The sequence below is a fragment of the Macaca fascicularis genome, chromosome 15 (genome assembly GCF_037993035.2).
Source record: "Macaca fascicularis isolate 582-1 chromosome 15, T2T-MFA8v1.1".
NCBI lineage: Eukaryota > Metazoa > Chordata > Mammalia > Primates > Cercopithecidae > Macaca > Macaca fascicularis.
The window spans coordinates 53,392,611-53,417,481 of record NC_088389.1 but is presented as its reverse complement, the minus strand read 5'-3'; the positions used below and the strand labels follow the sequence as shown (position 1 = coordinate 53,417,481).

The window sequence follows — 24,871 nt, the reverse complement described above, 5'->3', positions numbered from 1 at the left end:
AGTGTGGGGCGTTGCCTCACCCAGGAAGTGCAAGGGGTCAGGGAATTCCCTCCACTAGCCAAGGGAAGCCATGAGGGACTGTGCCCTGAGGAACAGTGCCTTCCAGCCCAGATACTATGCTTTTCCCATGGTCTTCACAAGCCACAGACCAGGAGATTCCCTCAGGTGCCTACACCACCAGTGCCCTGGATTTCAACACAAAACTGGGCAGCCATTTGGGCAGACACTGAGCTAGCTGCAGGAGTTTTTTTTCATACTCCACTGGTGCCTAAAACGCCAACGAGACAGAACCGTTCACTCCCCTGGAAACGGTGCTAAAGCAAGGGAGCTAAGTGGTCTAGCTCACTGGACTTCACCCCATGGAGCCCAGCAAGCTAAGATTCACTGGTTTGAAATTCTTGCTGTCAGCACAGCAGTCTCAAGTCAACCCAGGATGCCCAAGCTTGGTTGGGAGAGAGGCATCTGCCATTACTGAGGCATAAGTAGGTGGTTTTCCCCTCACAGTGTAAACAAAGTCACCAGGAATTCGAACTGGGTGGAGCTCACTCCAGCTTGGCAAGGCCATTGTAGCCAGATTGCCTCCCTAGATTCTGCCTCTCTGGGCAGGGCATGTCTGAAAGAAAGGCAGCAGCCCCAGTCAGGGGCTTATAGATAAAACTCCCATCTCCCTGGGACAGAGCACCTGGGGGAAGGGGTGGCTGTGGGCACAGCTTCAGCAGACTTAAACATTCCTGCCTGTCGGCTCTGAAGAGAAGAGTGGATCTCCCAGGACAGCACTCAAGCTCTGCTAAGGGACAGACTGCCTCCTCAAGTGGGTCCCTGACCCCTGTGTCTCCTGACTGGGAGACACCTCCCAGCGGGGTCAACAGACACTCATACAGGAGAGCTCTGGCTGGCATCTGGCAGGTGCCCCTCTGGGAAGAAGCTTCCAGAGGAAGGAACAGGCAGTAATCTTTGCTGTTTTGCAGCCTCCGCTGGTGATAACCAGGCAAACAGGATCTGGAGTGGACCTCCAGCCAACTCCAGCAGACCTCCAGCAGAGGGGCCTCACTGTTAGAAGGAAAACTAACAAACAGCAAAGAATAGCATCAACATCAACAAAAAGGACATCCACACAGAAACCCCATCTGAAGGTCACCAACATCAAAGACCAAAGGTAGATAAATCCATGAAGATGAGGAAAAACCAACCCAAAAAGGCTGAAAATTACAAAAACCAGAATGTCTCTTCTCCTCTAAAGGATCACAGTTCCTCACCAGCAAGGGAACAAAACTGGACAGAGAATGAGTTTGATGAATTGACAGAAGTACACTTCAGAAGGTGGGTAATAACAAACTCCTCCGAGCTAAAGGAGCATGTTCTAACCCAATGCAAGGAAGCTAAGAAACTTGAAAAAAGCTAGAGGAATTGCTAACTAGAATAATCAGTTTAGAGAAGAATATAAATTACCTGATGGAGCTGAAAAACACAGCACTAGAACTTCGTGAAGCATACACAAGTTTCAGTGGCCGAATTGATCAAGCGGAAGAAAGGATATCAGAGATTGAAGATCAACTTGATAAAATAAAGCATGAAGACAACATTAGAGAAAAAAGAATGAAAAGGAATGAATAAACCTCCAAGATATACAGGACTATGTGAAAAGACCAAACCTATATTTGATTGGTGTACCTGAAAGTGACGGGGAGAATGGAACCAAATTGGAAAACACACTTCAGGATATCATCCAGGAAAACTTCCCCAACCCAGCAAGAGAGGCCAACATTCAAATTCAGGAAACACAGAGAACACCACAGAGATATTTCTTTAGAAGAGCAACCCCAAGACACATAATTGTCAGATTCACCAAGGTTGAAATGAAGGAAAAAATGTTAAGGGCTGTCAGAGAGAAAGGTCAGGTTACCCACAAAGGGAAGCCCATCAGACTAACAGTGGATATCTCTGCAGAAATCTTACAAGCCAGAAGAGAGTATTCAACATTCTTAAAGAAAATAATTTTCAACCCAGAATTTCATATCCAGCCAAACTAAGCTTCACAAGTGAAGGAGAAATAAAATCCTTTACAGAAAACCAAATGCTAAGAGATTTTGTCACCACCAGATCTGCCTTACAAGAGCTCCTGAAGGAAGCACTAAACATGGAAAGGAACAACCAGTACCAGCCACTGCAAAAACATACCAAATTGTAAAGACCATTGACACTATGAAGAAGCTGCATCAACTAATGGGCAAAATAACCAGCTAGCATCATAATGATAGGATCAAATTCACACATAACAATATTAACCTTAAATGTAAATGGGCTAAATGCCCCAATTAAAAGACATAGACTGGCAATATTGGATAAAGAGTCAAGACCCATCAGTATGCTGTATTCAGGAGACCCATCTCACATGCAAAGACACACACAGGCTCAAAATAAAGGGATGGAGGAAGATTTACTAAGCAAATGGAAAGCAAAAAAAAAAAGCAGGGGTTGCAGTCCTGGTCTCTCATGAAACAGACTTTAAACCAACAAAGATCAAAAAAGACAAAGAAGGGCATTACATAATAGTAAAGGGATTAATTCAACAAGAAGAGCTAACTATCCTAAATATATATGCACCCAATACAGGAGCACCCAGATTCATAAAGCAAGTTCTCAGAGACTTATAAAGAGACTTAGATTCCCACACAATAGTAGTGGGAGACTTTAACACCCCACTGTCAGTATTAGACAGATCAACGAGACAAAAAATTAACAAGGATATTTAGGACTTGAACTCTGCTCAGGACCAAGTGGACCTAATAGACATCTATAGAACTCTCCACCCCAAATCAACAGAATATACATTCTTCTCAGTGCCACATTGCACTTATTCTAAAATTGACCACAGAATTGGAAATAAAATACTACTCAGCAAATGCAAAAGAACAGAAATCATAACAAACAGTCTCTCAGACCACAGTGCAATCAAATTAGAACTTAGGATTAAGAAACTCACTCAAACCTGCACAACTACATGGAAACTGAACAAACTTCTCCTGAATGACTACTGGGCAAATAACAAAATTAGGGCAGAAATATGTAAGTACTTTGAAACCAATGAGAACAAAGACACAACATACCAGAATCTCTGGGACATAGCTAAAGCAGTGTTTAGAGGAAAATTTATAGCACTAAATGCCCACAGGAGAAAGCAGGAAAGATCTAAAATCAACACTCTAATATCACAATTAAAAGAACTAAAGAAGCAAGAGCAAACACATTCAAAAGCTAGCAGAAGACAAGAAATCAGAGCAGAACTGAAGGCGATAGACACACAAAAAACCCTTCAAAAAAACCAATGAATCCAGAAGTGGTTTTTTGAAAAGATTCACAAAAAAAGATAGACCACTAGCCTGACTAATAAGGAAGAAAAGAGAGAGAATCAAATAGATACAACAAAAAATGATAAAGGGGATATCACCACTGATCTGATCCTACAGAAATACAAACTACCATCAGAGAATACTACAAACACCTCTTCAGAAATGAACTAGAAAATCTAGAAAAAATGGATAAATTCCTGGACATATACACCCTCCCAAGACTAAACCACCAGGAAGAAGTAGAATCCCCAAATAGATCAATAACAAGTTCTGAAATTGAGGCAGTAATTAATAGCCTACCAACCAAAAAAATCCAGAACCAGACAGATTCACAGCTGAATTCTACCAGAGGTGAAAAAAAAAAAAAAAAAAGGAGTTGGTATCATTCCTTCTGAAACTATTTCAAACAACAGAAAAATATGGACTCCTCCCTAACTCCTTTTATGAGGCCAGCATCATCCTGATACCAATACTTGGCAGAGACGCAACAAAAAAAGAAAATTTCAGGCCAATATCCCTATGAACATCAATGCAAAAATCCTCAATAAAATACTGGCAAACTGAATCCAGCAGCACATTGAAAAGCTTATCCACCATGATCAAGTCAGCCTCATCCCTGGGATGCAAGGCTGGTTCAACATACACAAATCAATAAACATAATCCATCACATAAACAGAACCAATGACAAAAACCACATGATTATCTCGATAGATGCAGAAAAGGCCTTCAATAAAATTCAACATCTCCTCATGCTAAAAACTCTCAATAAACTAGGTATTGATGGAATGTACCTCAAAATAATAAGAGCCCTTTATTACAAACCCACAGCCAATATCATACTGAATGAGCAAAACCTGGAAGCATTCCCTTTGAAAACGAGCACAAGACAAGGATGCCCTCTCTCACCACTCCTGTTCAACATAGTATTGGAAGTTCTGGCCAGGGCAATCAACTAAGATAAAGAAATAAAGGGTACTCAAATAGGGAGAGAGGAAGTCAAATGGTCTCTGTTTGCAGATGATATGATTTTCTATTTAGAAAACCCCATCGTCTCAGCCCAAAATCTCCTTAAGCTGATAAGCAACTTCAGCAAAGTCTCAGGATACAAAATCAATGTGCAAAAATTGCAAACATTCTTATACACCAATAATAGACAGAAAGCCAAATCATGAGTGAACTTCTGTTAACAATTACTACAAAGAGAATAAAATACCTAGGAATACAACTTACAAGGGATGTGAAGGACCTGTTCAAGGAGAACTACAAACCACTGCTCAAGGAAATAAGAGAGGACACAAACAAATGGAAAAACATTCCATGCTCATAGACAGAAAGAATCAATATTGTGAAAATGGCCATACTGCCCAAAGTAATTTATAGATTCAATGCTATCCCTATCAAGCTACCATTGATTTTTTCTTCACAGAATTAGAAAAAACTACTTTAAATTTCATGTAGAACCAAAAAAGAGCCCATATAGCCAAGAGAATGCTAAGCAAAAAGAATAAAGCTGGAGTCATCACACTACCTGACTTCAAACTATATTACGAGGCTACAGTAACCAAAACAACATGGTACTGGTACCAAAACAGATATATAGACCAATGGAACAGAATGGAGGCCTCAGAAATAACGCTGTTATTATCTACAACCATCTGATCTTTGACAAACATGACAAAAACAAGCAATGAGGAAAGGATTCCCTATTTAATAAATGATGTTGGGAAAAATGGCTAGCCATACGCAGAAAATTGAAACTGGACCCCTTCCTTAAACCTTATACAAAAATTAACTCAAGATGCATTAAAGATTTAAATGTAAGACCTAAAACCATAAAAACCCTAGAAGAAAACCTAGGCAATACCATTCAGGACATAGGCATGGGCAAAGGCTTCATCACTAAAACACCAAAAGTAATGGCAACAAAAGCCAAAATTGACAAATGGGATCTAATTAAAGAACTCCTACACAACAAAAGAAACTATCATCAGAGTGAACAGGCAACCTACAGAATGGGAGAAAATTTTTGCAATCTATCCATCTGACAAAGGGCTAATATCCAGAATCTACAAAGAACTTAAACAAATTTACAAGAAGAAAACAACACCATCAAAAAGTGGGCAAAGGACATGAAGAGACAATTCTCAAAAGAAGACATTTATGCAGCCAACAAACGTATGAAAAAAAGCTCATCATCACTGGTCATTAGAGAAATTATAGATACACTCAAGCAAAAAGCAATAAATTGACAAAGACTGACCATGAGATAACAGAGATGATACAATGAGCACACAAGAATTTTCAGTAGATATTATAGCTATGCTCAAGAATGTTTTAAATGTTCATATGAATAAACAAATATGAAATTTTAAGTAAGAAAAACCAAACTATAAAAAAGGAACGACTGAAAATTCTAGAACTAAAATGTGCAATATCTACTATTTTTAAAAAAACTGGAAAATTTAACAACAGAGTAAAGATGGCATAAGAAAAAAGTCAGTAAAAGTAGATCAACAGTATTTATGCAATTAAAAAACAGAGGAATAAAAAGACTTGCCAGAATTGCCTGTACAACAGTAATCTCCTTTCTGCCTTGAAAAACCTAGATTTTTTAAAAAAAACTATCAGGCAGCATCATGTTCAGGAACGGTGGAGCCAGAGAAGCATGACTATTTTGGGCTAATATGTTAACATCATCTCCTTTGTAACTGATGTTTTAGAGGTAGGCTTATGACCTAGTTCTGGAAAATGAGAATGAGAATGAATGAGCTGGGGCTTCTGGGAATGTTTCTCGCTCTGAAAAAGAGCATTAAACAGGTACATGACCTATGTTCCTGCGTCTTGAAGCACAAGGATTTGATTTCTGGAGCTGCAAGCGTACCAACAATAGCCAGGAAAAAGGAAAAGAAAAAAAAAAAAAACCAGCAAAAGCCTTGTGTCCTTGATGATTTTTCTGAACCTTGAAACCACCAAACTATGGACTTATTATGTGAGATAATAAATACTTCACCATACAATACACATTAAGGTTGCATTTTCTCTAAATTGTATCCAAGGAATCCTTGCTGACAGCAAAACTTACTCAAGGCCTACTTCTCTAAGAATTCATTGAGTCCCATGATCACATAAGGTGACAACTTCTTCCTCTGAGCCAGGACTTTTTCTTTTGAACACATGTCCTACTTTGTCTTGAATAGTCATGGTTTGTCTTTTTCCAGCGTAATTATTAATTGCATTCCCTTTCACTCTCAAAAAAAAAAAAAAAAAAAAAAAAACTGCATTTGGAGGAAACTTTTAAAATCTCCATATCTATTTTATTTTGACCCTTCTAATAGTTTCATTTTAGATTATCTTCTGCTTATTTATGTACTCCCCACTAAATGACAGGGCACGAACTTGTATTTTTTTGTTGTTCTATATCCCCACAACAACGAGTGAACATATTTGGCATCAAAATTTAGCAAAAGGTCTGTCACATAGTTGAATATTAAAAGAAAAGGTAAATAGAACTGAAACAGAAATGATACATATTCCATATAATTCAACCACAATTGTTACTCTTTTCAAATTATAGGTTCCATCCTCTTATTTCATGATGTATTTACTATAGATGTGCTGACGTTTTCACGAAAGTGAATGTTCTCCTAACTAAGGCCTACACAATTGCAGACATGCTGGAAAAACATGAGTGGGACGGAATTAAAACACTAAAACCTGGGGTTGGCACAGCAGGGTCAGGGGCCAGAAGAGGACAGAAGATAAGGAGAGTTAGAGGAGCTGGTTGAGAAGCCATGGCAGGAGTGTGTCCATTCCCTTGAGGTTGTGCTTTGGTTATTACACCCTTATGTCTGCTTCATCCCACTAAGAAAAAAATGTACATCACACTCATTTTCCATTCTATAAGAAGGACATTAGGAGAATTTCTGACAATGAGAATTGGCTTTTATTCAGAGAGAATTAGAATAAATGGAATCTCTGATTCCAGTCTTCCAACAGTATCTTACCTTCAAAAAGTCAAAGAAAAGTATAAAAGTATAAAAGAATTCTCATATTCTAAGAACGCAATAGAAAACGGTTTCACTTCCACTTGTTATATGTTTTTACCCTCTCCATTTTCCTTTTTAAAATATTATAACATTTATTAAAATTGCTTAATAAAATAACATGAGAAAACACATACAACATATTGTTTTTTGTTGTTGTTGTTTTGTTTTTTTTTTTTTTTTGAGACGGAGTCTTGCTGTGTCGCCCAGGCTGGAGTGCAGTGGCTGGATCTCAGCTCACTGCAAGCTCCGCCTCCCGGGTTTTTACACCATTCTCCTGCCTCAGCCTCCCGAGTAGCTGGGACTACAGGCGCCCACCACCTCGCCCGGCTAGTTTTTTTTGTATTTTTTAGTAGAGACGGGGTTTCACCGTGTTAGCCAGGATGGTCTCGAACTCCTGACGTCGTGATCCGCCCGTCTCGGCCTCCCAAAGTGCTGGGATAACATATTGTTAATGTTAACAGCAGGTTATAAAAAAGAATATGCAGTCTGCTTTTAAGGTTGTTTTGTTTTGTTTTGTTTTAGATGGAGTCTCGCTCTGTCACCAGGCTGGAGTGCAGTGGTACAATCTTGGCTCACTGTAACCTCCACCTCCTAGGTTCAAGCGATTCTCCTGCCTCAGCCTCCCAAGTAGCTGGGATTACAGGCACGCAACACCATGCCTGGCTAATTTTTGTATTTTTAGTAGAGACAGTTTCACCATGTTGGCCAGGATGATATTGCTCTCCGGACCTCGTGATCCACCCACCTCGGCCTCCCAAAGTGCTGGGATTACAGGCATGAGTCACCACGCCCAGCCTAAGTTATTATTATAGGTAGTATATGCATAAAAATATGTCAAAATATCAACAGTTATATCTGAAATTATGGGTGACTTTCATTTCCTCCTTTGGGCTTTTCTGAATGTCCCAAATTTTCTACAATGAATATGTGTTATTTCTACAATCAGGAAAAAAATGAATTCAAAGTTAAAGAAAAATTGCTGTTTAATAAGTAAGGTACTCTTAGGTCTTTGAGACATTATTCTTAATATATCTAAAAGTTGCCACCTTTATCGTGACTTAGTGATTCAACTTTAACTCACTTGTGGGATTACACAGTGTCTTAGAAGAAAACAAGGGAGGATTTAAATTGGCTACCAGGCTACTGGTGGGTCCTCTGGAAAAACTTAGGACCCAGAGGTTAGAGGGTTCTTAGGTCGATGCAGATTGATTTGCTATTGATTCAAACTTATGACGTGAATTTCTAATGGGGATGAAAGCTTTATTTTCAGTCTGCCCCCTCACCGCTACTAACAGACATCTGGAACTGAGGTATACTTGCCTACGGTTTCTACAGCAAGACTGTAGTACAGTGAGAAAGTCGCTATGATTCAAACAAATCTGAACACAAACAGCCACAGTGACTTCTGTAAATAGACAGAAAAAGATAGTGACACACTAGAGAAAAAGAATGCTGAAGAGAAATATCTGTGCTTATGTCTACAATGGCTTTGTTGTTTTGAAGACTGAAGTTGCAATAAGCCATATTATTTATTTATATGGCAAATTTGAGGATTTCTACACTGATGCCTAAATGAGGACAATTAGAGCAGAGTTTATTTTCAGAAAGGAGAGAGAATATGTGAACTAGGAATTAGGAATGCTTATTTTATTTGAAAAATCTGAAACACAACAGTGGAAAAAATCAAGCGAAATAAGGTATTACTGGATGAAGAAAATACTTGGATATTTATGCAGCTCACTTTAAATTAGTAGTTTTTCCTCACCATGGAAAATGAAAGAATAGAGGCCTTAGGAGATCGGATTAAACTAACTTTGTGTATGTGCAGTCCCTTTGTGCCAAGATCTTTCAGGTATGTTATGTTAATCCTCACAACAACCCTACAAAGTAGATACCGTTACCTCATTGTACATCATTCTCGCTTCCAACAAGACTGCTCTTTCCATTAAAACAGAGTACTTCTCCATAAAGATGCCTTACTAGCAGGAAGAACAAAGGGGTAAGAGAAATGGATCACACTAGGCTTCCACGGTGCAGCCCTAGAAATGATTAGACATAATATCCTGCATGTGCTAACAAATCCCAGAGGCATCCCCATGACTCAGATAAAGACTCCTACAACATAAGGGCTTAAAGCTTCGGCTGTATTCCTAGCAATGTTAGTGAAAAAACACAGAATAATCTTAAGGCTGTGTAAAGAAAGGAAAAGATAATTTAATTCTAACTCACCCAGTATTGCTTATTATCAGCTTCCTTCAGGGCTCGTAGAGAGTTATTTATTTGGACAAGCATTGGGGATCTCCTTGTTTTTCTCATATTGTGAACAGCAAAGTTGTTTTATAAACAGTAGGAAAAATCTGGATGAAGCAGGATATAGGATGTAATATTTAGTGCTGAAATTCCCTCCTGAAGAAACCTTTCCTGGTGGGTGTAACATACCCTGCTTCAAAAGGTTCCTTGGGTTAAAAATCAGGCAATCTGGGTGAGTGCTCATGTGTTACAACTACTCTCTCCTGCTAGTAAACATGGGAGAAGAAGGGTGAATGCTTCACAATCCACAGTTCTCAAGTGAAGTTTGCGTTCTTCCCATAGGTGATGCCTAATACTGAGAATCGATTTTTGATGGAGACTTTGGGGAGAGATGAATAAAATCCGGAGAATCAAGAAACTGAAATTCTACATTTTTATAACAAAGAAAAAACCAGAGGTAACAGAAGCCCCTGATGTTTCCCTAGCCTCCCTCCCACCCACCAGGCATTACCTCTGTCTTTCTTTTTCTTGTGTGATACTGCCGGATGCTCTACAGTGCTTCCTATTAGCACTGCTAAGTTTGATCACATTCTAAATGGTGGGTTCTAGAATCTTTTTGCAATAACTGAGGCTGTATCAGTATGTCTCCTGATGATGAATATACGTGTTAGATTCATTGGTGGATGTAAGAACACTAAATGGCATTGAATTAATCTATGTAATATGATATAACATAAAGCCCCTCTCCAACTTCCTGTTCATTGTCTGTTTTATTTCCTACTTGGTTTTTAGAGAAAACTGTCCATTCTACACATTTTTGCCACTATTACCTTCCAGGAAAAATGTGAAAACACTATTTCTGATATATATAATAATAACATATAGGTTAATTAAAAATTGTTTGGAAAATATGGAGAAGATAAATTATTAGTGCCCTAAGTCTCACATTCCAGAGAAAACCACAGTTAACATTTTGGTGTTGTTTCTTCAGACACATTAGTACAAAATTTCAATCATTTATATTATTAGAAACTTCTTTTTTTAAATATTATACATGTGCATTGCCCCTTGTCCTTACTATACTCCAAGACTACAATCTGCAGTGGTGGTACTATCTGACAGATTAAATAGTCTCACATGTATACCATGCCCATCACATGCCAGAGAGTCAGCATTCTAGAAGAAAAACTTAGAGCAACTGTGAAAGCATGATTGAACTTGAAATATGATAGTACATGCAATGATATTTTTTCTATTGTTGGATCATTCAAGGGAAGATGTTAAATAATAATGCATTTTTGAATGACTTTTAGGAAAATGCCTCTAATGTCTCACCATTTGTAATTATACTGACCAATTGTTAAAGAGAAATAATCTTCATTATCTTAATGAATTATTCTGCTAAGCTTACATTACTGAGACATTTTATTAAGAGTGAATGTTATATTCTATCAAATGCTTTTTGGCATCTAGTTAGATGACAATGTGTTTTACTTTTGTTACCTATTTGCTTCATATATTGATAGATTTCTAATTTGGAATTCCATGTATTAATAAAAACAAATGACATTATTTTAGTATACAGTTTGGATGTACTCTGTATTTCTGTACATGTATTTCATAAATTGGATTGATCATAGTTTTATTGAGAGTTTTCAGTAAAAGGCTATCTTAGGTTGGTAAAATAATTTGAAAAGTATACTATTAACTTTTTTTTACATGAGAATAAGTTACATAGCACATAAATTATTTGTTTCTTATAAGTATAAAATAATTATCAAAACCATTCTTTACCCAGTGTCCATTTTGGAAGTGTAGTACTCACAGCGGGACCCCTATTAGGTATCACACAGTATATATGGCATAATATGTGTGCAATAAACGAGTAAGGAAGGTTGCTGTGGGGGCAAAAAGCACATCGTAGAGACACCTACTCAAAGAGGTGAAAAAGTTTTCCTAGAAAATATCTAAATTGAGAGAAGTCCTTCCAGCTTAAGAAAAAGGCATGTACAAATGAATGGAGAAAAAGGCAGTATTTGGGGAGGGAAAAAGAAACTCAGCATGCTCATTGCAGAGCATCGGGCGTGTCAACAGGAACTTTGGAATTTCTACATTAGAGCGGCCTAGGGATGACAGTGTGGTTGGAGGATGAGCTGGGGGCTTTTCTTGAAGTTGTGTTGCATAGCAGGCGTACTGTTTTTCCTCAGACCATATTTCTCTGCTTACATGTCTTTTGTGGGGAAGCTGGTGAATATTATTGGGAAGCAAACCTACTCAATAATGCTTTCCTTGACATTATCATGGGAGAAGAAATGGCTGAAGTGGGGAGAAAGAAAGGGAACTGAAGGAGTTTTGTGATAGGTGAATGGTTTTTTTGTGAAGTTATTTTTGTCTTCTCTTCTTCTCCCTTAATTCTGGAAAAATATGCTCCCTTACCTGGGACCTTTTTTGAACAGAGAAAATGACAGTCATTTCTTCTTCACCCATTTCTCCTCAAGCACCTCACTCCAGGATAGAAGTATTAAGGTTAGTACACTTTCTTTAACAGTAAAAATTGGCTCCTTTTCCTTCTCCTCCTTCTTTTCTCCTTCTCTCCCTTCACAACAACTATCTTCCAACAAATTAAAACTGCTGCCTTAACTGATTTCTTTGTGGAAATAAGTCCATGTGACTAGAAACAGGAAAGGACGTGTGGAAGAAGGAAATATTTTCTAATATACTAAGATAGTGGTACCATCGTCTCTCTCTTCAACTTTACTAAAATCACTGTTCAGATGATATTCTCTAAGAGGAAGAGAAATGATACGGAAAAGGAATGAAAAGGAAATAACTTTCCTGTATTGTCCCTTATAGGAAGATAGGAATGCTGCTGTCTATGACCAGACAAGAAATAAGCCCCTCATCCACGTCTTCAAGCTCTTTGGATACAGAAAGGCCAGAGAAAATGTGTGGTTTGGGGCAAGGAGATGATCAGCAAGAAATATTTTCATTTACCACCAAAACCCAGGGAACTCTAGCTATGACAGAGACAGGCTAACAAAGTTACACACATAGTATACAAAGTATCCTTTATATAGTAAGTCCATACTTTTATGGCACTTAACAGAATAAATATGAAACAAATGCAGGATGACTGAGTTTTTTCTGGTTTGTTTTTGTTTTTGTTTTTTTGAGACGGTGTATGGCTCTGTCACGCAGGCTGGAGTGCAGTGGCGCGATCTCGGCTCACTTCAAGCTCTGCCTCCCAGGTTCACGCCACTCTCCTGGATGGCTGAGTTTTTAATGACATGGGGCTAAAGTTATAAGTAGGCAGAACTAGCAAAAGATGAGTCAGGATGGAAAAGGTAGAAAAGGCAGGTATTAGGACAATTAAAGATCCTGAAATGCATACTGATTTGCAGAGTAAAAACAAAGGCTAGAGGATTCCAGGTGTGTGGCTGGTAGAAGCAAACGTGATAGTAAGAATTCTCATGTCATTGTTCTTGATTATGCTAATTCTCATAATTGTGAAACTGCCTCCTACATGTAGACAACCAAAAAGACCACATAACAGCCGGGTGCGATGGCTCATGCCCTTAATCCCTGCACTTTGGGAGGCCGAGGCGGGCGGATCACGAGGTCAGAAGATCGAGACCATCCTAGCTAACACGGTGAAAACCCCGTCTCTACTAAAAAGACAAAAAATTAGCTGGGCGTGGTGGCGGGCGTTGTAATCCCAGCTACTCATGAAGCTGACGCAGCACAATGGCGTGAACCCAGGAGGCGGAGCTTGCAGTGAGCCGAGATCAGCGGAGATCACTCCAGCCTGGGTGACAGAGCGAGACTCCGTATCAAAAAAAAAAAAAGAAAAAAAGAAAAAAGAAAATTCCAAAGGCTACAAGAAATAAAGGGCTGTGATCCAGCTTTCAGAGTTTACTAGCATATCATGTGTAATCAGAAATAAAACAAGCAAGTGATGCTTGTTATGTAAGTTTAACACAGCAAGAAACATTTATGTAACTGTCTCTTGCTTGGAATCAGTGTAGGAATCTGTGAGAAGTAGTATGGTCTAGTGGGTAAAAGGGTTGACTCTGGAGCCAGGCAACTGAATACTGGATTTTGGCTTTGGGATATATTATCTCTGTGACCTTCTAAAAGTTACTTAAACTTTTCTTTGTCTCTGTTTCCTCTCCGTAAAATGGGAGTTAAATGTGGTATCTGTGTCAGTGACTTGCACTGAAGATTAAGTGATTAATACATTCAATGTGCTTACAGCAGTGAAATGTGCTTGCTAAAAAGTGCTCAATAAAAATTAGCCAGTGTCAGTTCTGTCACACATGGAAGCTTCCTGGCCAAAATTTAAATTAGTATGGAAGACCTGGGGATGCGTCCAAAGCACTAAATACAAAAATCGAAAGAAAAGTATATATTAATAAGTACTTGTAAATGATAAAAACTTGCCTGCAAAAGCATAAAATATGCATCAAAAAGGTAGAGAAAAAAGAATAGAGAATTTAGGCCAATTGGAAAATTACAAAAGTTAAGAAGAAAGGTAACACTTGGTGACTAATATTAAAGGGTGAATTCTAGGCCCTAAAGAAAGCTGTACATAGTAGCAGTCCAAGATCCTTAGTTCCTGGGAACTAAACACCAATGATTCCCAGACTCTTAACTGGTTAGATGTCCCCTTTGGATCAGAAAATTGTTCATGTTCCATCCATTATGCTCCCAAATTTCAATTCCCTTGCCCCAAAATTAAAAAGAAAAAAAAAATTTCCCTCTGACCCAGTCGAGTAGACTTGAAAGATACGATTTATAATATATATGAACATATATATACTTGCTGCTATTTTGATTCAATCATAATCTCTTTATAATTTTAGATGACATGCTGGAACCAGCTACTATACCTGCCACCTAATAGATGTTATCTAAGTTAAATCTCACAATAAACTACCAAAGAGTTATAGCTTTCCCCCCATTTTCCTAGCTGAAACTAGTAGCTTAGCTAGCTTAGACTCAAAAATGTTAAGTAACTTGAAGGTCATAGTGAGGATAACTGGCATGGTTCAAAATCTCCATGATACTTTAAATTAGATACATCTTTATAAAAATAAATATTTCAAAATATTCATCAATAGAGATTCTTATGTACCCACCTTTGAAAGTAATTTGTCCCTAAATATTATGTAATTAGAGGACTGGCACTTCCCAGTATAGCCTCTGCTACTGTGTGATACTAAAAAGTATTGGGCCGGGCACAGTGGCTCCCGCCTGTAATCCCAGCACTTTGAGAAGCCAAGATGGGTGGATCACGGGGTCAAGAGACGGAGACCATTCAGGCCAACATGGTGAAACCCCGTCTCTACTAAAAATACAATTAGGTGGTCATGGTGGTGCACGCCTGTAGTCCCAGCTACTCAGGAGGCTGAGGCAGGACAATCACTTGAACCCAGGAGTCAGAGGCTGCAGTGAGGCAAGATTGTGCCACTGCACTCCAGCCTAGGTGACAGAGTGAGACTCCATCTCAAAAAAAAAAAAAAAAAAAAAGTACTGATCTCAGTGCCTTTTTTATCATTAGCAAAGTTAATAGCCCTGCTCTTGCTGATGCCAGGGCATGTTCTAAGAATAAAACAAAATGATGAATGTGAAACTTATTTGATAACTCTACATCAAAAATTCAAATTTTCCTGACTCATGTTCTTTTGTAAACTCTGCAGATGACATGAACACATGGAGACAAGAAATTACTCTGCCGTGACTGAATTCTTTCTGGTGGGGCTTTCTCAATATCCAGAGCTCCAGCTTTTTCTGTTCATGCTCTGCCTCATCATGTACGCGATAATCCTCCTGGGAAATAGCATCCTCATTATCATCAGGATCCTGGATTCTCGTCTCCGTACCCCCCATGTATTTCTTTCTTGGAAACCTCTCATTCTTGGACATCTGTTACACATCATCATCCATTCCTCCACTGCTTATTATATTTAATAAGCATTATTACCCACCACCAGTCCCTCTCCACACTACTCAGCTGATGCTTTCTGGAAGATGACACCTCCTGGCAGGAGGCCAACCAGAACAAAAATAGAGCATTAAACCACCAAAGCTAAGGACCCTCATGGAGTCCATTGCACCCTCTGCCCCCTCACAAGAACACGCACTGGTATCCACGGCTGAGAGACCCATAGATTTCTGAGAGAAAATCCATCTCCTTCATTGACTGTGCTCTGCAGATGGTTGTGTCCCTTGGCTTGGGCTCCACTGAGTGTGTCCTCCTGGCTTTAATGGCCTATGACCACTATGTGGCCATCTGCAACCCACTGACGTACACCATCATCATGAAGAGAGTGCTGTATGTGCAAATGGCTGCATGGTCCTGGATCATAGGCTTTCTGAATTCCTTAGTGCAGACAGTCCTGACAATGGTGTTGCCTTTCTGTGGGAATAACATAATCGATCATCTTACCTGTGAGATCCTGGCTCTTCTTAAAGTCATATGCTCAGATATCTCCATGAATGTGTTTATAATGACAGTTGAAAGTATTGTTTTGGCCGGGCGCGGTGGCTCAAGCCTGTAATCCCAGCACTTTGGGAGGCCGAGACGGGTGGATCACGAGGTCAGGAGATCGAGACCATCCTGGCTAACCCGGTGAAACCCCGTCTCTACTAAAAAATACAAAAAACTAGCCGGGCGAGGTGGCGGGCACCTGTAGTCCCAGCTACTCGGGAGGCTGAGGCAGGAGAATGGCGTGAACCCGGGAGGCAGAGCTTGCAGTGAGCTGAGATACGGCCACTGCACTCCAGCCTGGGTGACAGAGCAAGACTCCGTCTCAAAAAAAAAAAAAAGAAAGTATTGTTTTATTGGTGATTCCTCTTCTGTTAATTTTTATCTCCTATTATTCTCTCTTCCATCTTGAGAATTAATTCTGCTGAAGGAAGAAAGGAAGCCTTTTCTACCTGTTCAGTGCACTTGACTGTGGTCATCTTATTCTATGGTTCAGCCCTTTTCATGTACGTGAAGCCCAAATCAAAGTTCAAAAAAGCATCTGATGAAATCATTGGATTGTCTTATGGAGTGATCACCCCAATGTTGAACCCCATCATCTACAACCTGAGGAATAAGGAGGTTAAAGAAGTTGTGAAGAAAATCCTCGGCACTTGCATCTGTGGAAAATATGAAAGAACTTGAGGCATGTGATGTTCTCGACAAGGGATCAGATCAGGTGTTTTGTATTCACAGATAAAGTCACAGAATCTGATATCAAGAGAGTGTGTATGTTTGTAAAGACAACTTTGGGATTTCCATTCCTTTCATCACAGAATGCCCATATACGCCTTCTGAATTCAGTGTTGTGTGCAGAGTTTCAAGCTGTAGGTGTCTATGCTCATTGATCCCATATAGGAATAAGGTTTTTCATCAAGATAAATCTCACTTTACTCTTTATCTCTTTCTCTTTCTTACTCATTTTTCTCTCCCTCTTCTCTGTCCCCTCCTCTTTCTTGACCTTCCTCCTCTTCCCTTCTTCATCTACTTCCTTTCTCTTTCTTCCTTCTGTCTTCTCGGTCTCCTTTATCTGTCATTTTGAATAGAACATCTATTGCTTTGTTGTACCGCATCCCCTCTTCTGGTAAAATAATATATCTTTTTTTTTTTTTTTTTTTGGATATATCAACAGTCCCTTCCTCTGAGTCTATGTGGTCTGCATGGGACTAACTCAACCTTCTGGATATAGTGGTAGATGCTGAACAAAAGCCTAGCCAATAAAAAAGCAAATCCCTCTCGCTACAGTGACTCATTCAGGGTAGCAAGTGAGCCAAGTCAGGCTAATCAAACTCAACCCAAGAACGCTGTGCCACTAGGGAAAGAAAAGAAAAAAGGCACTCTTTCCACTAGGGTTGCTTAACTGGAGAAATGTAAGCCTGGAGCCAATCTTTGGCTGTATGAAGAGAGAGCCTAACTGAGATGCAAAGGGGAGTTCAGAAGGAGAGAGAGGGTATCTGATGCTGTTAGCTCCTCAATTCAGCTGTGTCTAAAGCCATTTTCACATTCTTTTTAGTTCATGAGTCAATAAATTATCTTTATATGAAAAGCTAATTTTAACATGAGGGGGATCATGGCAGATGGGAGGCAAGACTAGATTGCAGCTCCGGACACAGCAGCATGCAGAGGCTTACACTGTGAATGTCAGCTCCAGATGGACTGCGTGAACAAACCAGCAATCCCGAGACGACCCACAGACCCTCTGAAGGAAGGGGACTGCTCCTGCAGGACCCAGGAGATGCCCCAATAATGTGGGTGCCCCAACTACAGAAATGGGAAAGGGAGACCCTCCTCTCCCAAACACACATCCCCACTAGAGAAGCTGAAGGTTTGTTTGCAGAAGTTTCTGATTTTACCTGGAGCTGACCTCAGTTAGAGAGCCGAGCGAAATACAGGCGTAGAGGAAGTGCAGAAAGGCCCCAGGAGCTCACTGGGTCCCGCAGCAGCCCATTCCTGCCTGGCACCACAGGGATCCATCAGCAGGGTGGCCAGAGAAGCACAGAGTAAAACACCACAGGGACAAGGAATTCTCTAACTGAACTTTGTAACAATTTGAATGGGATGAGAAGCCTTCTGGCCAGAACTCAGGGGAGAGTAGGAATCAGGTGTGCAGACTTCACAGGCAGGGGAAGATCTAAACCCTTTTCTCTCACAGCTGGGAGGCAGATAGCCTCGGGCAAGTTTTCAAGCCTGTCTCACCCTCTGCCTGGACGCAGACTCAGGGCTGTTGGGGGTGGCGGGGGCAAGGTGGGAGTGAGACCAGCCCTTCAGTTTGCATGGGAACTGGGTGACTGCCAGCCTTACCCACTTTCCTGACAAGCTGCGTGACTCAGCAGAGGCAGCCATAATCCTCCTAGGTACACAACTCCAGTGACCTGGAAATCTCACCCCCATCCCCCAGGGCAGCTGCAGCAAGACCCACCCAAGGAAAGTGTGAGCTCAAATGTGCCTTGCCCTGCCCCCACCTGATGGTCCTTCCCTATCGACCCTGGTAGTGGAAGACAAAGGGCATGTAATCTTGAGAGTTCTAGGGCCCCGCCCACCACCGGTCCCTCTCCACACTACTCAGCTGATGCTTTCTGGAAGATGACACCTCCTGGCAGGAGGCCAGTCAACACAAAAATAGAGCATTAAACCACCAAAGCTAAGGACCCTCATGGAGTCCATTCACCCTCTGCCCCCTCTCCAGAACAGGCACTGGTATCCATGGCTGATAGACCCATCGACAGTTCACATCACAGGACTCTGTGAAGACAATCCCCAGTACCAGCCCTGAGCTGCGTAGACTCACTGGGTAGCTAGACCCAGAAGACAGACAATAAGTACTGCAGTTCAGCTCACAGGAAGCCACATCCATAGGAAAAGAGGGGGAGAACTACATCAAGGGAACACTCCGTGGGACAAAAGAATGTGAACAACAGCCTTCAGCCTGAGACCTCTCTGACAGAGCCTACCCAAATGGGAAGGAACCAGAAAACCAGCCCTGGTAATATGACAAAACAAGGCTCTTCAACCCCCCTGCAAAAAAAATCACACTAGTTCACCAGCAATAGATCCAAACCAATAATAAATTCCTGATTTACCTGAAAAATAATTCAGGAGGTTAGTTATTAAGCTACTCAGGAAGGGACCAGAGAAAGGCAAAGCCCAATGGAAGGGGAAAAAAAAAAGATACAAGAAGGGAGAAATATTCGTGGAAATAGATAGCTTTAAAAAATCAAAAATTTAGGAAATTTTGGACACACTTTTAGAAATGCAAAATGCTCTGGAAAGTATCAGAAATATAACTGAACAAGTAGAAGAAAGAAATTCAGAGCTCAAAGACAGGGTCTTTAAATTAACAAAGACAAAAAAGAATAAGAAAATATGAACAAAGCCTCCAAGAAGTCTGGGTTTATGTTAAACCACCAAACCTAAGAATAATCGGTGTACCTGAGGAATAAGAGAATTCTAAAAGCCTTGAAAACATATTTGGGGGGAATAATCAAGGACAACTTCCCTAGCCTTCTGAGAGAACCAGACATCCAAATATAAGAAGCACAAAGAACACCTGGGAAATTCATTGCAAAGAGATCTTCACCTAGGCACATTGTCATCAGGTTATCCAAAGTTAAGAAGGAAAGAATCTTCAGAGCTATGAGACAGAAGCAACAGGTAACCTATAAGGGAAAATCTATCAGATTAACAGCAGATTTCTCAGCAGAAACCTTATAAACTATAAGAGATTGGGGACCTATCTTCAGTCTCTTCAAATAAAACAATTATCAGCCAATAATTTTGTATCCACCAAAACTAAGCATCATACATGAGGGAAAGATACAGTCGTTTTCAGATAAACAAATGCTGAGAGAATTCACCATTACCAAACCACCACTACAAGAACTGCTAAAAGGAGCTCTGAAACAAATCCTGGAAACATATCAAAACAGAGCCTCTTTAAAGCATAAATCACACAGGACATATAAAATGAAAATACAAGTTAAAAAGCAAAAACAAAGGCTGGGCGTGGTGGCTCACGCCTGTAATCCCAGCACTTTGGGAGGCCAAGGCAGGCGGATCACGAGGTCAGGAGATCAAGACCATCCTGGCTAACACAGTGAAACCTCGTCTCTACTAAAAATACAAAAAATTAGCCGGGCGTGGTGGCGGGCACCTGTAGTCCCAGCCACTCAGGAGGCTGAGGCAGGAGAATGGCGTGAACCCAGGAGGCGGAGCTTGCAGTGAGCTGAGATCACGCCACTGCACTCCAGCCTGAGTGACACAGCAAGACTCTGTCTCAAAAAAAAAAAAAAAAAAAAAAGGCAAAAACAAAAAACAAAACCAAAGTACACAGGCAACAAATAGCACAATGAAAGCAATGGTACCTCACATTTCAATACTAACAGTGAATGTAAATGGTCTAAATGCTTCACTTAAAAGTTACAGAACCACAGAATGGATAAGAATTCACCAACCAACTATCTGCTGCCATCAGGAGACTCACCTAACACATAAGGACTCACGTAAACTTAAAGTAAAGGGGTGGGAAAAGGCATTTCATGCAAATGGACAGCAAAAGCAAGCAGGGGTAGCTATTTCAGACAAAACAAACTTTAAAACAACAGTGGTTAAAAGAGAGAAAGAGGAACAATACATAATAGTAAAAGGCCTTGTCCAAAAGGAAAATATCACAATCCTAAACATATATGCACCTAACACTGGAGATCCCAAACTTATAAAACAATTACTATTAGACCTAAGAAATGAGATAGACAGCAACACAGTAATAGTGGGGACTTCAATACTCCACTGACAGCAGTAGACAAGTTGTCAGGACAGAAAATCAACAAAGAAACAATGGATTTAAACTATACCTTGGAACAAATGGACTTAACAGATATATACAGAACATTTCATCCAACAAACTCAGAATACACATTCTATTCAACAGCGTATGGAAATTTCTCCAAGATGGACCATACAATAGACCATAAAACGATCCTCAATAAATTTAAGAAAGTTGAAATTATATCAAGCACTCTCTTGGACCACAGTGGAATAAAACTGAAAAACAATTCCAAAAGGAACCTTCAAAACCATGTAAATACATGGAAATTAAATAGCCTGCTCCTGAATGAGCATTGGGCCAAAAACAAAATAAAGATGGAAATTTAAACATTCTTCCAACTGATGACAATAATGACACAACCTATAAAATAAAAACCTCTGGAATACAGCAAAAGCGGTGCTAACAGGAAAGTTCATAGCCCTAAACGCCTACCTCAGAAAGTCTGAAAGAGCACAAACAATCTAAGGTCACACCTCAAGCAACTAGAGAAAGTAGAACAAACCAAACCCAAACCCAGCAGAAGAAAAGAAATAACCAAGATCAGAACAGAACTAAATGAAATTGAAACAAAACAAAACAAAACACAAAAGATACACTAAACAAAAACCTGGTTCTTTGAAAAGATAAATAAAATTGATGAACCATTAGCAAGATTACCCAAGAAAAGAAGAGAGAAAATCCAAATAACCTTACTGAGAGATGAAACAGGAGATATTACAACTGACACCACTGAAATAGGAAAGATCATTTAAGGCTATGAACACTTTTATGCATATAAACTAGAAAACCTACAAGAAATGGATAAATTCCTGAAAAAATACAACCTTCCTAGCTTAAATCAGGAAGAATTAGATACCCTGAACAGATCAATAACAAGCAGCAAGACTGAAATGGTAATTTAAAAATTACCAACCAAGATTTTTTTTTTTGACAAATGCCAGGAAGAGGAAACTGCTGAGAAATCGAAACTACTGGGGAAAGGGAGGGCCCAATGAGAACCATCCCACTAACCCGACCACTACTGGCCTTCGCAGGACACCATGAACCACACGGTCCAAACCGTCTTCCCTCCTGTCAACAGCGGCCAGCCCCCCAGCTATGAGATGCTCAAGGAAGAGCATGAGGTAGCTGTGCTGGGGGCGCCCCACAACCCTGCTCCCCCGATGTCCACCGTGATCCACATCCGCAGCGAGACCTCCGTGCCCGACCATGTTGTCTGGTCCCTGTTCAACACCCTCTTCATGAACACCTGCTGCCTGGGCTTCATAGCATTTGCCTACTCCGTGAAGTCTAGGGACAGGAAGATGGTTGGCGACCTGACTGGGGCCCAGGCCTATGCCTCCACCGCCAAGTGCCTGAACATCTGGGCCCTGATTTTGGGCATCCTCACGACCATTCCGCTCATTGTCATCCCGGTATTGATCTACCAAGCCCATCGATAGATCAGGAGACATCATTCAGGCCAGGAGCTCTGCCCATAACCTCTGTCCCACGTGCTCCACCTTCCATTCCTGGTCCTGCCCCCAGAGCTGAGTCCTGTATCAGCCCTTTATCCTCACACACTTTTCTACAATGGCATTCAATAAAGTATACATGTTTCTGGTAAAAAAAAAAAAAAATTACCAACCAAAAAAAGTCCAGGACCAGGCAGATTCACAGAATTCTACCAGACATTCAAACAAGAATTAGTACCTATCCTTTTGACACTATTCCACAAGATAGAGAAAGAAGGAGCCCTCCCTAATTCATTATATGAAGCCACTATCACCCTAATACCAAAACCAGGAAAGGACATAACCAAAAAAGAAAACTACAGACCAATAGCCTTGAGGAACATAGATGCTAAAATCCTTAACAAAATATTAGCTAACAAAATCCAACAACATATCAAAAAGATGATCCACCATAATCAAGTGGGTTTCAGACTCGGGATGCAGGGATGGTTTAACATACTCAAGTCAATAAGTGTGATAACATAAACAAAATTACAAACAAAAATCACATGATCACCTCAATAGATGCAGAAAAAGCATTCGACAAAATCCAGCATCCTTTTATGATTAAAACTCTCAGCAAAATCGGCATATAAGGGATATACCTCAATGTAATAAAAGCCATCTATGACAAACCCACAGTCAACATGATACCAAATGGGGAAGAGTTGAAAGCTCTCCCTCTGAGAACTGAACAAGACAAGGATGCCCACTGTCACCACTCCTCTTCAACATAGTACTGGAAGTCCTAACCAGAGCAATCAGACAAGAGAAAGAAATAAAGGCATCCAAATAGGTAAAGAGGAAGTCAGACTGTCACTTGTTTGCTGATGATATGATTGTTTACCTTGAAAGCCCTAAGGACTCCTCTAGAAAGCTCCTAGAACTGATAAAAGGAATTCAGCAAAATTTCTGGATACAAGATTAATGTACACAAATCAGTAGCTCTTCTGTACACCAACAGCAACCAAGTAGAGAACCAAGAACTCAACCCCTTTTACAATAGCTGCCAAAAAAAATAAAATACTCAGGAACATACCTAACAAAGGAGTCAAAAGATCTCTACAAGGAAAACTACAAAACACTGCTGAAAGAAATCACAGATGACAGAAACAAATGGAAACACATCCTATGTTCATGGATGGATAAAATCAGTATTGTGAAAATGACCATAAGCGTGACAATGCTTAGGCCAAAAGCAATGTACAAATTCAATGCAATCTCCATCAAAATACCACCATCATTCTTCACAGAGTTATAAAAAACAATTCTAAAATTCATATAGAACCGAAAAAGAGCCCACATAGCCAAAGCAAGACTAAACAAAAATAACATTTTATAATGTGACTTTATTAAACGTTTTGTTAGAATGTATTTATTCAATGTGGCATAGTTTTTTAAAAGGAAGAAATGGGGACAAACTCTAACACTGTAGTTTGCTAGGATTATAAACTTTAACCTAGCAGAGTCTCCATTTCCCTTGACGTAAAATGTGGCATTTAGTCCCTAGCTTAAGGGGTCTTACGGGAATTGAATAAGGAAAAAAAATGCAAAATGCCTTCTTCAGTGTTTAACTAAATGTCATGCAACAAAAAATATACATTCCCCTTACATTTCTCCATATATATCTATCTTGCCTAACAGACTGAGGGGGTTCCCTGAGGGAAAGATATGAAAGTAGTATGTACTTAAGAGTCCTTGGTACCCAGAACAAAATAAGCATTTATTGTAAATGTGTGTTGAATGAGTGAATGCGTGATTCTCTTTGTTATGCGAAGTTAAACCATTTTATTTGCCATTGCCTGAATAATCCTTACGATTGCTGCATCTGCATTTTTGCTAATACCATTCTCTCCACCTAAAATTGCCATTCCTGTAATAATCTACTATAAAAATTCAAGGTTCTCCTCAAAAAAAGTTTCCTCTGACTTTAAAGCCTTTTTAAATCATCCTAGCAAGACTCTACTTTATCTTCCTCTAAGTTAATTTCTTATACATCTACTTAGGCTTTGGGGTGTTTATTATGTTTTTATTATGATTTTGTGATTTTTATTCCTTCAATTATATATACAATATATCTGTTATTTTATTCAAAGGTCATCAGACACACAGGCTGTGAGTTATGTGTCCTTATAATACCACAAATGTTAACAGTGGGCTTCAATGAATAGATTCTTTGGATCATTGCATTTTGCTTTGTTGTATAAAGTCTATTTGTTAATTAAGAGAATTTTCTTTTCATAGAATGTGAGCAATGTGACTGTATTGTATGTAATACATATAGCTAGCAATAATCCTGCTTAACATAATATTTCCTTTGTTGTATATATGCTTTTGTTTATTCTGGGCATCAGAGGTTTGACTGTAACAGATCAGCAAA

At 39.8% G+C, this 24,871-nt stretch overlaps 2 pseudogenes; both read left to right on the top strand.

The window, feature by feature from the left end:
- The first annotated feature begins 15,359 nt into the window (after positions 1-15,359).
- On the top strand, positions 15,360-16,808 carry LOC107127560 (olfactory receptor 13D1-like; annotated as a pseudogene).
- Positions 16,809-22,003: 5,195 nt separating this feature from the next.
- On the top strand, positions 22,004-22,634 carry LOC135967399 (interferon-induced transmembrane protein 3 pseudogene; annotated as a pseudogene).
- Positions 22,635-24,871: the final 2,237 nt, after the last annotated feature.